This window comes from Seriola lalandi, unplaced genomic scaffold (assembly GCF_002814215.2).
Source record: "Seriola lalandi dorsalis isolate HSWRI2012SDOR001 ecotype SW California unplaced genomic scaffold, Sedor1 jcf7180002054968, whole genome shotgun sequence".
NCBI classification, from domain to species: Eukaryota; Metazoa; Chordata; class Actinopteri; order Carangiformes; family Carangidae; genus Seriola; species Seriola lalandi.
In genome coordinates this window covers 1,262,008-1,276,399 of record NW_019525519.1, presented here as the reverse complement: position 1 = coordinate 1,276,399, position 14,392 = coordinate 1,262,008, and the positions used below count along the sequence as shown (strand labels likewise).

Sequence of the window (14,392 nt, the reverse complement as noted above, 5' to 3'; positions counted from 1 at the left end):
TGTTTGTGCTTACTTGTGCAGTGCATGCGTGTGTGTCTGTGTGTGTGTGCGTGTGTGTGTATATGTAACTCACTGTTTGTCTAATTGATTTTTATCAAAGTAATTTTGTAGATGTTTAAACTGCCTGTATATTTACGTATAAATCTTATTTCAGAATGTCCAGCGACTTATTATATGACCTGAATACATTTCCCATTTGTTTTGTACTACTGCTTCATAAATATTGATTTACTATTTTAATTACATGTTAATCTCAAAACACATAGGTGCCAGGGTTATGACTCTCTCAAGTCATACTGCAAATTTCCTGTTTGCAAATATTTATTGAGGATGGCATCCTGAGAGGGCTGTAAAAGTGAATAGCAATCATTAAGCAAAGACTAGCTGTCTACAATATGTGCACAAGTGTCAATATCAGCAACACAGGTTGACCCAGCTACTAATCAATTACTTTTGTCCCCCACAGACTATAATTATCAAGACAAACACACAAAAGGAAAGAGTTATGAAAAATATTGTTGAGTGAAAAGACACACAGACACAACAAATCAGTGCTGTGTCTTTTAAAGCCGTCCTCAATGTTGAATCAATTTTTCATCTTTTGAAAGGTTATGTAACTTCCCAGATGGTCAAGAGTTTTTCTCTATTTAGCCAACTGAAAAATGATTCCTGGTCCTCGTTAACAAAACATTTAATTATCATATCAAAAAAATAAATGGAAAAGGTGATGTTTTAAAACTTTTTATTAATTCTAGCTGATTTAATGCCAAATATTTCAGTGGCTGGATGAACCCTAAGACTTTCTGCTGATTTATAAATCAGTCTCAGCCTAAATGCTTCACCAGAAGTTTGGGATCAATAGGTTATGTGAATATCTTATGATCTCCTTTCATAAGGGCCAATCTGAGGTTGAGGTGAACACCTGGGTTCTAAATTGACAGACTGTTTTATGGGAAGAAAAATATCAAAATTTGTGATTGGCCAGTGAATTGAGATAACCACTATCTACAAATAGCTCTTGTGAACTCCTTGCTATCACCGTAGGAAATTATTTGCCAAACTGATTGCTTTGTGAGGCGGAACGTACCAATGCACCAGAGGGAATTTTTCAGACTTTGCAGGAAATGGAGCCCAAGAGTGTTAAAATGAGGGTAAATAATGAAGCACATCACTGGAGCTATTTTCTTCTTTCTGCAGATTGCTTTATCTCCCGTTGGCATTAGAAAATGTCATCATAACTAATTTGACACCAGTGTATTAATAAAGGATCATACACTTACTATCGAATCTGGTTACTAACTATAAAAGGTAACTGGAAAAGTTTTTTTTCGGAAATATATTCTGTTCTTGACACATGGGTCTTTTCATGTAACCTGTAAACAGTGGTTCCACGGTGACCCCACTAAAGTGTGAATAGGTATGTCCAGAGAAAGCCAAAAGAGTTCTTGGGGATCTCGTCAAAGCCAGGGACACCTGAGATTCTGCAGGTGACTGGATTGGTTATTTTCTTCTCTTTGGTTGAAGTTGTCCATCATCACCGAGTGACTCTGTACTCATACTTCAATATAAACCCATTCAAAACGCATTTAGTTATTCTGTATGTTCACATCACAAAAGCAACAAAACACTTAAAAAAGTTGGTGCGCACACTAAAATTGCACTGTTTTTGTGTGGGTAGAGGGGAAACAGCTCGGAATAAATAAAAATAAAACAAATAAGCAAACACTTTAAAAATGAAATGTACGGTACTATTCCTGCACTGCACTCAAGGACTATCTGCACATCTCTCATTCATAGTTTGTATAAAGCACAGTATTTTGATTTCTTGTATACTATCATTGAAACCATAATATACAGCACTGAAACCTAATTCTAGTCTTTGTTCAAAATGAAAACCTGCAGACTCTTGGACCTTCTCTGCACTCGCGGATATACAACAGCAATGAACCCTAAGAGTTCAGCATGAATTCCTCCCCCTCCTCTCGTTCAGTACTGCCCCCTCCCTTTCTCTTGCTCTTGCTTTCTCACTCTCATTCTAAATCCTTCCATCACAAAGATATATTGAAACTGAGAATGCATTAGGATGATTGGGAAGCTAAAAAATTAAATAGTGTCTTTTTTCTTTTTCTTTTTTTTTTCACAGGGGAAAGCTGTAAATGAGGAGCAGTAAACAACCTAATTTTAATCTCATCTGGCCTAAACAAAATGGACAGTGTGTAAAATATTTACTTTAGATAAGAGCGTGAAGGAGTGTGTGTGTGTGTATGTGTGTGTGTGTTTGGGAATAATCCATGCAGTATGTAGTGTTGCATGGTTTGTTCCTGAGATCAAGGTTGCTGGTTTAATTGAGCCTGCACTGGACCCAGGGCTGAGAGAGAAGGAAGAGGAGCATCGATAAACTATGAAATGGTTCCAATATGGCCAATCGATGAGGCTTTGTGAGCAGCTCCCTCGGGGCTTTGATTTTCCTCTCAAACAACAATCCAGGATCTCCGCTCTTCAAAGGCAGACTCCATCTTTGCTGTTATTGTTGTTGTTGTTTCCCCCATGTTTGAGTGATGTCACCGAGGTCGATTTTATCCGTGTCCATAAAGGCTCTCCCACACTTGAATCACCCGGGAGATGGCTTCTGTTGGTCTGTGCGATGGTAACAACAACCAATAAAGGTCAATCTCCCGTGGTAATGGCCAATTGGGTTTGTTCCCGTTATTGGCCCTCTGAGCTGTGGTCAACAGATGGAGAGCTGGCATCACTGACACAAGTTACACTCCAACCTTAAGGAGGCTCAGCCCTGCCTCCAGGTGCTGCGGTGCGATTCCACTCTCTCTCTCTCTCTCCCCCCCTCAGCTTGTGTTGGCCTGTACATCACTCCATCATGTGAAGCTCCGGTATAAGGCCCCGGTTGCAGTAGCATCACAGGAGCGCTGTCAGTGAGGGCTAACCGTCTAACCATTTCATCTAATTGCCTCATTAATGATTCACTGGTGTTAGGCTGCTCTAGCACTTCGCTGTGGGGAGCAAATTGTTCTGATTGGTTTGCCTCTGTCAATTATTGATGAGGCAGTGATCTGAAGTGCTAACACCTGGCTTTGGAGGTCCAAATGGCCCTGCATTCCCATCACATACTCTGTTATCACACACCCTGGGACCACATTCAGTCTTGAAGGGCTTGAGTCTTGACTGTTGCTGTTCTCTGAGAGTGGATGTAGCATGCCCCAGGGCAATGGCTGTGATCTCAGTTGTAAGAATATTAGCTCATAGAACATGGCTCACTGCACAAAAGGTGGACAAAACAGGGACATATAGCTCGCAGTGATTTGTGCCGTAAGTAGCGGAGGGCAAACACAGACGGAGAGGGTCAGCTGACACCGTATGGGTCGCGCGTGTGACGATACCACAAGTAACAGTGATATTTCAAGTAATTGTTTATAATTCTTTTGTAACAGTAGGAATGTAATTATAGCGTTGACTGCATTACATCATCAGTCTGCACATGTTGTCCCATAGCTCTATCCACATCTTCTGCAATACTAAAATTGTCGGTGATTCTCAGCAGGGGATACGTAGAGAGATCAAAATAAGTTGGCTGACATGAAAAAACCATAAATTATGATTATAACAATATCCGCTTCATCTAATTAATAGTGTTAAAGACGTGGGAAATCAATTCATTTCGAACATAGCAGGTGGTGATGATGAAGATTTAAACTTATGTTATGGGGCTGGCAACCAATGTAGTGAGTAAATACGTGAATAAAACATCTATGTGAGACTAAGATGATAATTTCAGATTTTACAGGTGTGAGTGGCGCTGTAACGAGATGCAATGCAACGTCAATACTTGCTTTGTTTATGGCGAGTTATAATGGGTGCAGGCAAGGCCCCTTTACAGTAGGGTCATGCAACTGGATCTCCATTAGACAGTAGCTGATTTCCACTATAGACTGTGCGTATAATGTCCCGTCGACAAAGTGCTCCTTCTGGCTACATGACTCATTCTTACTCAGCGCACAAGCTGCTAAGGCGCCTCACCAAACTTTGTGTGTTTCAAGACAAAAAAGCAGGAGAAAGAACAGTGTTTTTGTGCCTTGATGGAGTAAAACATGAAAAGATTGATTAACGTAAAAGAGATGCAGACAGGGAGGAGACTCACCCACACTGTTTGTGAATTTGCTCGTCTCTCCTTGGCCTTAATTGAAGCTGATTAAAGAGTCATCCCCCACGCTGACGCCACTGTCACTCTGAATCTCAGCCAAGTGGGCTTGCCACGTACACTCACAGGGTGGTCACTCTGCCTTTGTTTTTACACTGGCAACAGTGACAGCAGAGTCCTCCCCACCTCCCCCACCCCCCAAATACTGTGACTGTGACTCACTGTGTGTCACCATAAACCCTGGATGGAGGGGTACAGAGACAAGGGCCCTGTGTAGCTCACAATGTGGACTTCACTCACTGTCTAACAGTGCACGTTATGTGTGTGTAAGCATGCATGAATGCGTGACACTAAAGTGTGTGAGAGAATTGTGATCTGACTCTAACTTTAATGACTTTCTTTTTTTCTTTTTCTCTCTTCTTGTCTACCCCACCCCCACCAACAGATAACCTAGCGGCTGAGCAGTGATGACATCAGAGCGGCTGACCAATCGCACGAAGGCACCTACAAAGCACAACATTCAAAAATGACTTCACTGAAGAACAAAAGACAAGACCCGCTAAAATCCCTGAAAATCCCGACAGTGAAATTCTTGAAAGCCTCTTACTACTCCTGTTTCCCTCCCTGATATTTTACCTCCAGCTTTTTTCTACAAAATTTAAAAAAAGAAAAAGGAAAAAAAAAAGACTCATACTCATGAGATGGTTGACAACGCAAGACAGTGGAAGGACTATTTTCTCTTTGGTGGGAAGATCACTGATGCATGCTTCTGTAAATAGATCATAATAAAATCCTATTCTTATTCCTAATATAGGAAGCATACCAAGTCGTTCTCACCAACTTCATAAACCTTCATGACTGTGGATAGAGTACTCATGGTTCAATATTTTCCATATGAAGTCAGAATTCTTCTTACCTCCTCAGAAACCATGTAATTATCATTTCCCATATCATTTCTCTCCTCTTTGGAGTTAGTTGGACTGTATAAATTGTACTTCCTATTCTTCTTATTCTCTTTACAAAATGGCCTAGTCTTCCACTCCAATATCCACACTAGTACATGTAAATAGAGATGAATGAAGACAACAGCATGGAAAAGACTATAGTGTATATTTACCACTCCCCTAGTAGATCACAGGTCTCAGTATGAGGATATTTCAGACAAGCTTTGTAAAAGTTTAAAACATGTGAACTTGTTTTCTGATAGTTAAAGACATAGTCCGCGGTATCTGGACATTTTCCTATGTATTTGAATAGATGCATAAAGGCAGTAGCTATAAGTAACGTTATTATTTGCAAGGATTATAAGGCAGCAATTCTTTCGGTGTCATCAATCTGGAAACAAAATGGTCAAGCTGAAGAGGAAAAGCAGGCAATTCACCCAAGCCATGAGTCCACCTTGGCACTTCTAAAAATCTTAAATGTTTAAAATATTAATTTTTTCTCATTATTTACTAATTTCTTCCAGTGTCTACCTTATTCTTTTCCATTGCAATAATTTCCCTCCCCCTCTCCATGTTTGGGTTGGGACTACTGAAGCTGTCAGTTTTTTTTCTTCTTTGAATGGTTTTGAATGGTGCTCTGATCCTGAGCCTACACATGGGGGGAAAAGAACACCTCATTGATTGCAATGTAGACATGAGGACTCTGACCTCTGTCTCCTGTGGACTATGAAGATAACCAAATGGACTGACAGATAATATGCCAAGCCAATGAACAGACAACCTCAAAAGGTTACCACCACCCCCCCGTCCCACCACTCCACCCCTCACTGGTGAAGACACAAAAAACCATTGCATGGACAACAGGGAAAATACTAGTTTGTTGAACACCTCATCTCTATCATTGTGCATCCTCTACCTCTCAGTGTGTATTGTGCATCGAGGAATCCATGACTTTTCAGTGACCCCTCTACTGTCCGCACAGTAGAGGGGTCACACAGAGGAGAGTGTCGCTTAGCGTCGAATGATACCGGTGGACGCACATGGCAATTGGGAAGACAAAACAAACACTTGCTCACTTTGACTCAAACACTCACTCATACAAGCGCATGCCTGCAGATGCACAATCATGCACAGCGCCACTCGAATAAGTTGCTGTATATATGTACAGTGTATCCACTATGTATAGTCCCAGATGCTGTACTTTGCATGTTGACTTGTAGATGGAACGTGACCATTATTCATAGAAGAGATCGTGCAGTTAGGCCTAGTCAGTGGATTGACTCTCTAAACCAATGCAAGCTCTTTGTCAACTTTACATCTCCCTACTTTGTTTTCAGAAAATGTACACTAACATGGCTGAAATAGTTTTACCGCTCCCGATCCTCTTGTGAAAGGTCCTCGCCAGCCAAACAGCATTGCTGATGGGGTTTTAAACTCTTTGAAGGGACACATAACCTCACGTTTGATGTCAGACAGAACCTGGCCACAGTGAGAGCAGGTAGGAGAAGAGAAGATGGAAGGCAAACTGGGGCGCTCCAATTAAGTGGCAGCGGACAAAGTGGCATGGGGCATCCTGCCAGCAACTGTCTATTCATCCTATGTCAAAGGGATTTTCACATCTCAATGAGTCTACGCACTGCCAGAGAAGTCCGAGAGCAGAGCAGAGGAGAGCAGAAAAAGGCTCAGGAGAAGGGATCGGAGACAAAGAGAGCAGATTTTCACCCAAAAGTTAAGGTACCGAGCTTATGTTCAGGTATTCCCCTGGTCTGTCCTCATATAGAATATTCTTCTCTTGGAGAGTTCAATGACCCCTTGACCTCAAACTGTTACACCATCATGCAGCTCTCTGGGCTGCCATGACCTCACGTCCTGTCTGAGGTTAACTTTGAGTTAATGAGCATGGCCCTCAGCTCAACCAGATGTTCAGCCCTGTGGTTAAATACCTGTTAGCGCAGTGATTCTTTAGCGCCTGCCCACTACAGCTGTACTCCTTCTGGACACAGCTACACTAACAACAAGTGATAAATTATGTTCATAGATGGAATTTCAACTTCACACTCTGTATAACAAGGATGTTTCCTTTTTAACTTAATATAATTAAAGTTGCATTGAAATCTAATCAGCGCACACTATTTACCAAGGAAATCAGTCATTTTACCAGAATACAAGTGGTTACCTATTCTGTTGCCCGCTTGTGCATTCATATTAACAAACTGTCTTAAATCAAATACTGTCAAAGCACACTGAACCACATGAGTGTATTTACAGTCAACATGTAAACAAACTTGAAATTAAGACTTATGACTTACAGGTGATTAGTTAAAGAAGATTTAAAATACAGGAAGGATGAAGATGTCACTCAAACATGAGATGCTGCATGCGGTAAGAAACAAGACATCGAGCAAGTGTTGATCTTCTCTGAGCCTCAAGGCTTTCCACTTTCTTAGAAGTGAAACAAAGCCCCACTTCTGCGCAGCTGCAGGCAATCTGTGGCAGGCTGTTTTTTCATATGCTCCTGAATGCAAGTAGTACGGTGAGTGTGCTTTTATCTGGCAGTGACCCTGACCAGGACTAGGACATGTACGTAAACATACACAGATGTACATGTTCATATACAAAATGTGTGAAAGTTAACACAGACGCATAGAGGCACATCCCTGCTTGCTCTCTCTCACACACACACACACATATATATATATATACACACACCATGCTAATCTAAACAGCAAGGCTGTATGTAAACAGATCGTCGACATAATGGGATTGTTCAGTGTGCAAACAATAAGCTGTTAGCGTAATCACAGGTCAAAGATATATTACCCAGAGGGCCACGCTGTAGGTATATTAACATGATGGATATGTGGGAGAGAGGAGGGGGCAGGGATATGAAGGATATAGAGCTCTACCGATTCAGATTTACCCCCTGTTGGGCCCCGTCCGCTGCCTTTCTCTCCTCTACCTCCCTCGTATTGGCCCCATTTAATCAGCCTTCCTCCTTCTCTTCTTGCGCCTTCCTCCATTTGCCTACCTCTTTCTTAGATACAAGGTTCCTCCCTTTTTTTTTTTTTTTTTTTAACCATGTCTCCCCTCTAATACCACAGTCCTGCCTTTTTCTACCTTCATTCTTCCCATCCTCCTTCGATTTTCCTCTTGTTCTGGATAGATATAATCTGGTTCAACAAAGTTATAGACATAATCTCGTTCAAAAAAGTTCTGTGGTCAGTGTAGTTGCAGGATAAACCAGCTCAAAAATCTTGTCTCTGGATTAAGTAAAGAAGGGTTTGAGTGATAATGGGCCATTGAGGTGCTTTATCCATGCCTGATACATTAACAAGAGGAGGGAAGGAGCAGGGAAGAGAAAAGAAAGACAGCCTTTTGTAGCATCACTTTCGAGATATACATATATATCTTTATATTTCTATGAACAATGTGATAAATAGAGAATCTACATAGTTGATAGAAATGATCTTACACTCTACTTAACCATGTTGAAATTACCGTGCTTAAAGTACCATGCTTGTGCGTCTCAATGAGTAGGAGCATACAAATGCTGTGTCAGTCGGGATAAATCCTGCATAGCTTACTCCATTGCACATACACCTTATTAACTTATCTCTGCTTTATTTGATTACCATCTAGCCCATTCTCTCAACTGGTTAATAAGTCCATGTCTTCCTGACTAAACACTCCATTAGTGTCATCACTGGCTAGCTCGTGTGTGTGCTGCATATGTCTGTGGACCACTGAAGCAGATACACTTTGGGCCCCGGGACAGAGTAAACACAAAGGAAGAACACTGGGGAGAAAAACAACCTGTGAGACAGACAATAGGTACAAAGGTGGCCAGTCTGATGATGACAGCAAAAGTCAGGACCCTCTGCCTATTTGGTTTAAGATTTAGTTTAAGGGTTACCAATATGTATTAAAATACAGTCTCAGGGGCGAGTCAAAAATTATTGCAACTAAATAGTTCAAGCAAACAGTCATCAAATTAAACCAAACTAAGTTACCCACCAGGCTTGCTAGTAAAAATTTTATCTTGACTCAACTTGTCAAAGAATGTAACTCTGACAAGCTGAAATGTGAGAAGTATGTAACATATATTCTTGTCATAAAGCTAAATTAGATTCACTTCACGTTGCATATTAAATTTGCAAAGTGGGAGGAACTGTTTCTCTGGTTTTGGAAGTCTCATTCGTTTCTTTTTTTTCCTCCACATACAGTGTTTTGTGACTCTGTGGCACTGCTGCAGCTTGAATTGACATGAAACTCTTGCTTGAATCATCAGTACTAAAGATAAACATCAGTGCTAGAAATTGTCTGCTTTTCCTATGAAATAACTTCAGAGAGCTGGTAATAAATTTTACAGCTTGAATTAATTCACTTTCGGATTTGGTTCAATTTTGAATTATTCAGCAACTATTATACTGTGTTTTGTTCCCAACTGCAACAACAAAGTGCTCTGAATGCTCTTGCTTGTCACCTTTGACTGGCTTAATGGGAGGCTCATGGGTATTAAATCCGCCATGCCAAACTGGAACTTGAGACAATAACACATCATGGGGGAAAAAAAAACCCCCAAAACAAACACTTATGAAACAACTAGCTCCTCCCACTTTGAAACACACACATACATTATTTTTCCCTTCTCTGTATTTCACACACATGCCCCAACACACACAAACACACTCTGCTACTATGTGTTTCTGTGTCTAGTGGGGTATCATGATTACCACTGACCTCAAGCCAGACATGGTTGGGGTAGTGGGAGTGGGGCCAAAGGTGAAAGGATTACAGTGAGGCAACCCATGTCAACTGCTTCGCTCTAATTCTGACCTTCCGGCCGACCCGAGACTCTGAAAAAAGTGATTGACATGCATGAGCTCAACATGGTGTGTCTACATCACCATACTACTCACAGAAATACTCACTTGTTTGTGCATATGAACTGAAGGAGGACTTGTAAAAAAATGTAGCATATGACGTAGTGTGGATTTTGCTGTAGAGACACAGTAGATGAGGGTTGATCTAATAGCCAGACAGCAGCAAAGACAGAGCAGACCTCCTTATGTCACATAGCTAATGACAGGGATGAATAATAGAGCCTTTAAAACCCTTACTCCCACCTCATTCTGGCCTGCATAAGCTTGAGCACGGCATGAACAGCTAGCCATCAAGCCCATCGCAGAGATGAGATGGGCTCCCAAGAAGATTTGGGGGGATGGAGAGAATCGGATTAACCGAAATGCCTCAATTGGAATAAATGTTCTGGGCTGACCTCAGTGTAATACCATTGATAAATGCTGTAAACCAAATCTTTAGCATCTTATTAGGTAGTGGAGGGAAACGTATCCTTTTAGCAACCATTAGCTGTGGTGAGATAGCCCGAACCTTCACTCAAGGGTTGTTAGTCGATGTATCAAAACGCATACAAGCTCAGTTTGTTATAAGCAGTAGGGACTTTTACAAATACCCAAGTTGCCATTATAGAAATAAATAAATGGCGAAATAATAAATCGCCAGAAGCTGTGGACAGGTGGCATTTCAGCCCGCACCATTTAGCTGTGCAGTCTGGTTTCTGACAGCTTGATTTAGTCTCCTGCACCTGAGCCAGAAAAGAGAGAGAAAATTAACGACAGGAAAAAACCGCTTAACTAGATTCCAATTTGCCTGCTTTGAAACACAATGATGAAGCTAATGCACAGAATGGCCTTTTTGGTAGCTGTACCAAGCTTATTGTGATCAGGCAAGGATTGCACACATACTCGTGCATGGCACGGTCAGAAAGATAATGGCACTGATGTGATTCACCTTTACTCTGCCATCTGAGCCTGGTTCTGTTTAGGGGGGACATTAGAGTTTGTCTTTAGGGTGTAAAATTGAGATTAAAGTGGCTCAAGGGGAGATGCTAGGATACATGCTGTTCTCCCTGCTGTGAACAGGGTGTAATCCTTCAGTTTTAGCGAAGAGAAAAGTTTGTAGAGTCCAGAAAGTTACGCATACATCCCTTCTGGGCCCCCTACAGAGCAGAGAGTGAGAAGCAGCGGGGGATAACCATATGTTATCAAAGCGTTCTTCAAAGCTCCCGTCTTTAGTCCACTAAATTATACAGTATCATCACATATACCTGACAAAAATAGAAGAAACATAATTATGCAGCTCAATATCCAAACACACACACCAAAACAACAATAAAAAAACAAACAAAAAAAACGAGTCGAAATATGTTTTGATAAAAGTGTTGCCTTTGAACAGTGAAGGGACATTTTTTTTTTTCCCTGGAATTACTTTGATTAAACTTTGTTTAAACTGTGGCCATGTCCCAAAAGTGTGGGTCAGTTCATGATTTTGTATTTACATGCTTTTAAAATACTGCTGCTGGTGGACAATTAAAAATTTATGATTCTTATCACAATGAGCCCCTTCTGTTACCAGAGGTTAATTTGTGCTCGCCCCTCATTTCAATTGTACTGTAGTAAATGTCCACATTATTTCCCACATGGGCCTGGATGAGGGGTTTGATTATCCAACGGTAGGCCACGGTTGGCTCTGTTATTGTCAGAGGGGTCGTAAGCTGCAGTAACGGCTTCTAGGGTCTTATTGCTATGGCGATCAGCCCCTTGCCACTTGGCCTCCATGACCCCAGTCAGAGATAAGCTTTATGGGAAAGCACATTAACGTGCTCTGGCAGTCACCTCCCTGCTTTATCAAAGGTAGTTCTATGAAATCAAGTGTTTATGGACCCCCAGTGAGGGTATAGTGCTGCTGATTGCCTATATTAGAGGTTGAGTGTAAATGAGCTGGAGGTGGACAAAGGACCTGTAGTAGTGGGGAAAAGTGAGGACGTGATACTGGTGTTATTCTCACTAAATGAGCAATATCTTTAATGACTGCAATACCCCATGAGCAGGTGACTAGCCCCTGGATTACAAATATTGCCTGCAGTCTAAATATGTCCATGTCTTCCATGCTTTCTACACAAACGGACACTACCATAACATCAGACATAAAATAGATATAACATTATATATAGTTTTTTATTTTTGTTAGCCCTACTTTATACTGTAAGTAACAGAATGAATCCTTTACTGTCATGTCATTTGTGTTACACTGATTCTATTAATTAAACTGTTTAATTTTTTTTTTTTTTTTCTTTTCACGTATTATATAATATTAATATGGGCATTTTCCTGTGGCTATGAATGAGACAAATACTGAAGTGTCAGTAGTGTGTGCCTGCTTACAGCCTGATCACTGGTGAAAGATCCTTTCAGTATGTCTGCAGTGATGGATGGTGATAGCCCTGTGTCTTTGTACACATCAGGGGGCCCTACTGTTGTCACTGGACAGATAGAGGGAGCGGGAAAGAGAAAGATGTAGCCGCAGCTTAATGTCCTTCTCTGGTGCTGTGCATGCTCTTTCCTATTTGCTTTTCCCTTCACGGCACGGTTAACATCGTAAATTAACCTTTTCAAGTCCCCCTGTGCTCAGAGACTGGTGCGCCGTATAGACAAAGGAAAAAAAAAAATAGATCTGTGTTATGCAATGCAGTAGCACTGGTCAGAGACGTAGCCTGTTACAGAATTGAGCTATTCCTTCTTCAGTGATAAGGAATGAAACAACACACTTTCTTCAGACAAACAAACATTTTATTTCATGTGCATGTCCTGTGTACTCTGCAAATCGGTATGAGGCTGCTTTTTGTTCTCCATCCTAGAAATGTAAATGAAACACATCAAAGAAAAGGTATTGTAGATCCTTCTCTTCTCAGTTTCAAGTCTGTAAATAGGATGTAAATACCAAACAGCTATGCATGCTAATATACAAGCAATTTGTTCAGGTACTTTTGTAATCCAGACTTCTCATATGGCATGTAATGACAAAAAAAAAAGCAAACATGGAAAAACATAATAAATTGTGAACACAGATATGGTTTGTAAACAACTTCAAAACTGGAAAATATATGTCTTTGCTGTTAATGTTTTCTTACTGATGACTAATGCATTGGCCTGCCATTTACTACAATGCTCTGCTCATGTTACTTGTTATCTTTTTTATGTTTCATAAGGTAGGGCTGAGGCAAAAGGACCATAAATCACTGGTTTGTGGAATAGTCAGGTTGGGGAATAAGATGATGAGGGGAAGAATGGCAGTCTGACCATACTCTTTCCAGTTTTTTCCATTGACGCTGCACGTTCACATGCACACACTTAATAATTAATTACATATCCTTAGTGTCTAACACAGCCAATGAAATGCCATGGCAAAACCATTTAGCTTAAAAGCAGTAGAAACTGGGCTGCCATTTGAGTTATCTCACCAAAAAGACGTATCACCAGCTTTAAAGTGTGCTGTTATTTTGAAATGGCATACATTTGTTTCTGATAAGTGAATGCAAAACCGTTAAATAAACTATGAAGCTGGAACAAGCAATTTTGACTTATTGCAAATTCTCCAAATCATGATGCAAGGGAGAGATTTTTGAAAACTTTGACAGTTTTTTTTTTCGTCTCATTTGTAATACTATGTCCAGTGAAAACGATTATCTATATGCCAAATTTGCCTCTGCCCTAGCAACTCCAATGTGACATTTTATGAAGACAGAGATGGAAGAAGTAAGGAGAAAATCTTTTTGGTTTCTAAGAGTGTTTATTTTCAACCATGTTAGAACCATGTTAAATCCCAAGGCGCTCATGGTAGATCGAAGTGTCTAATTTTTAACCTGTGCTAAAGATATTTTAAATTTAATAAATAATTATTGTAACAAGAAAACATGTGTCATGTTCTGAACGATTCTCTGAGCTATTGCATATTACCCATGTTGACAATGTACAGACCAGAAGGCTAACATTAATGCAGACAGACGTACAAAGAAGTGAAAGGAGGTTGAAAGAGTTTAGTGCTCAAAGGCGTTTAGTGACATTTGTGTCCTGGTAAACTGCTCTCTTCACTCATTATATCCATGATGAAATACAAAGAAACCACAGTCTCACACAGAATGACCTTTGACCCCTGGCTCCCAGCTGTGTAAGATGGAGCAAAGAGGTTAAGTTTCACTTCGCCTTGGCCGTGGCCAAACAGACTGTGTTGGATATCATATCTCACTTTTGCTGCTCATCCACCAAATGCAACAACACATAGTAGTTTATCTGCCAGATACAAACAGGGATTTTTTTATAATGTCTATACTCCTTGCCTGCAACTAAAGGCCGCGCTAATAGTTTAGTGAAGGTTATCAGACTCAGTCTTCAATTAATTAAAAGCCAATCACACTCTCACAAAGAGAGGCAAGACA

The 14,392-nt window shown here is 40.7% G+C and overlaps 1 protein-coding gene across 2 annotated transcripts in view; it reads left to right on the top strand.

Moving 5' to 3' along the window:
• mafa (MAF bZIP transcription factor a) overlaps positions 1–13,869 on the top strand; it is an 81,850-nt gene extending 67,981 nt beyond the window's left edge. The window contains exons 3-4 of one of the 2 annotated variants that reach the window (XR_002759952.2): positions 2,144–2,212; positions 4,599–13,869. The gene's annotated coding sequence lies outside the window, so the exon portion shown is untranslated. The remainder of the gene's footprint in view (positions 1–2,143; positions 2,213–4,598) is intronic. The other variant, XM_023395763.2, reaches the window with a different exon arrangement.
• Positions 13,870–14,392: the final 523 nt, after the last annotated feature.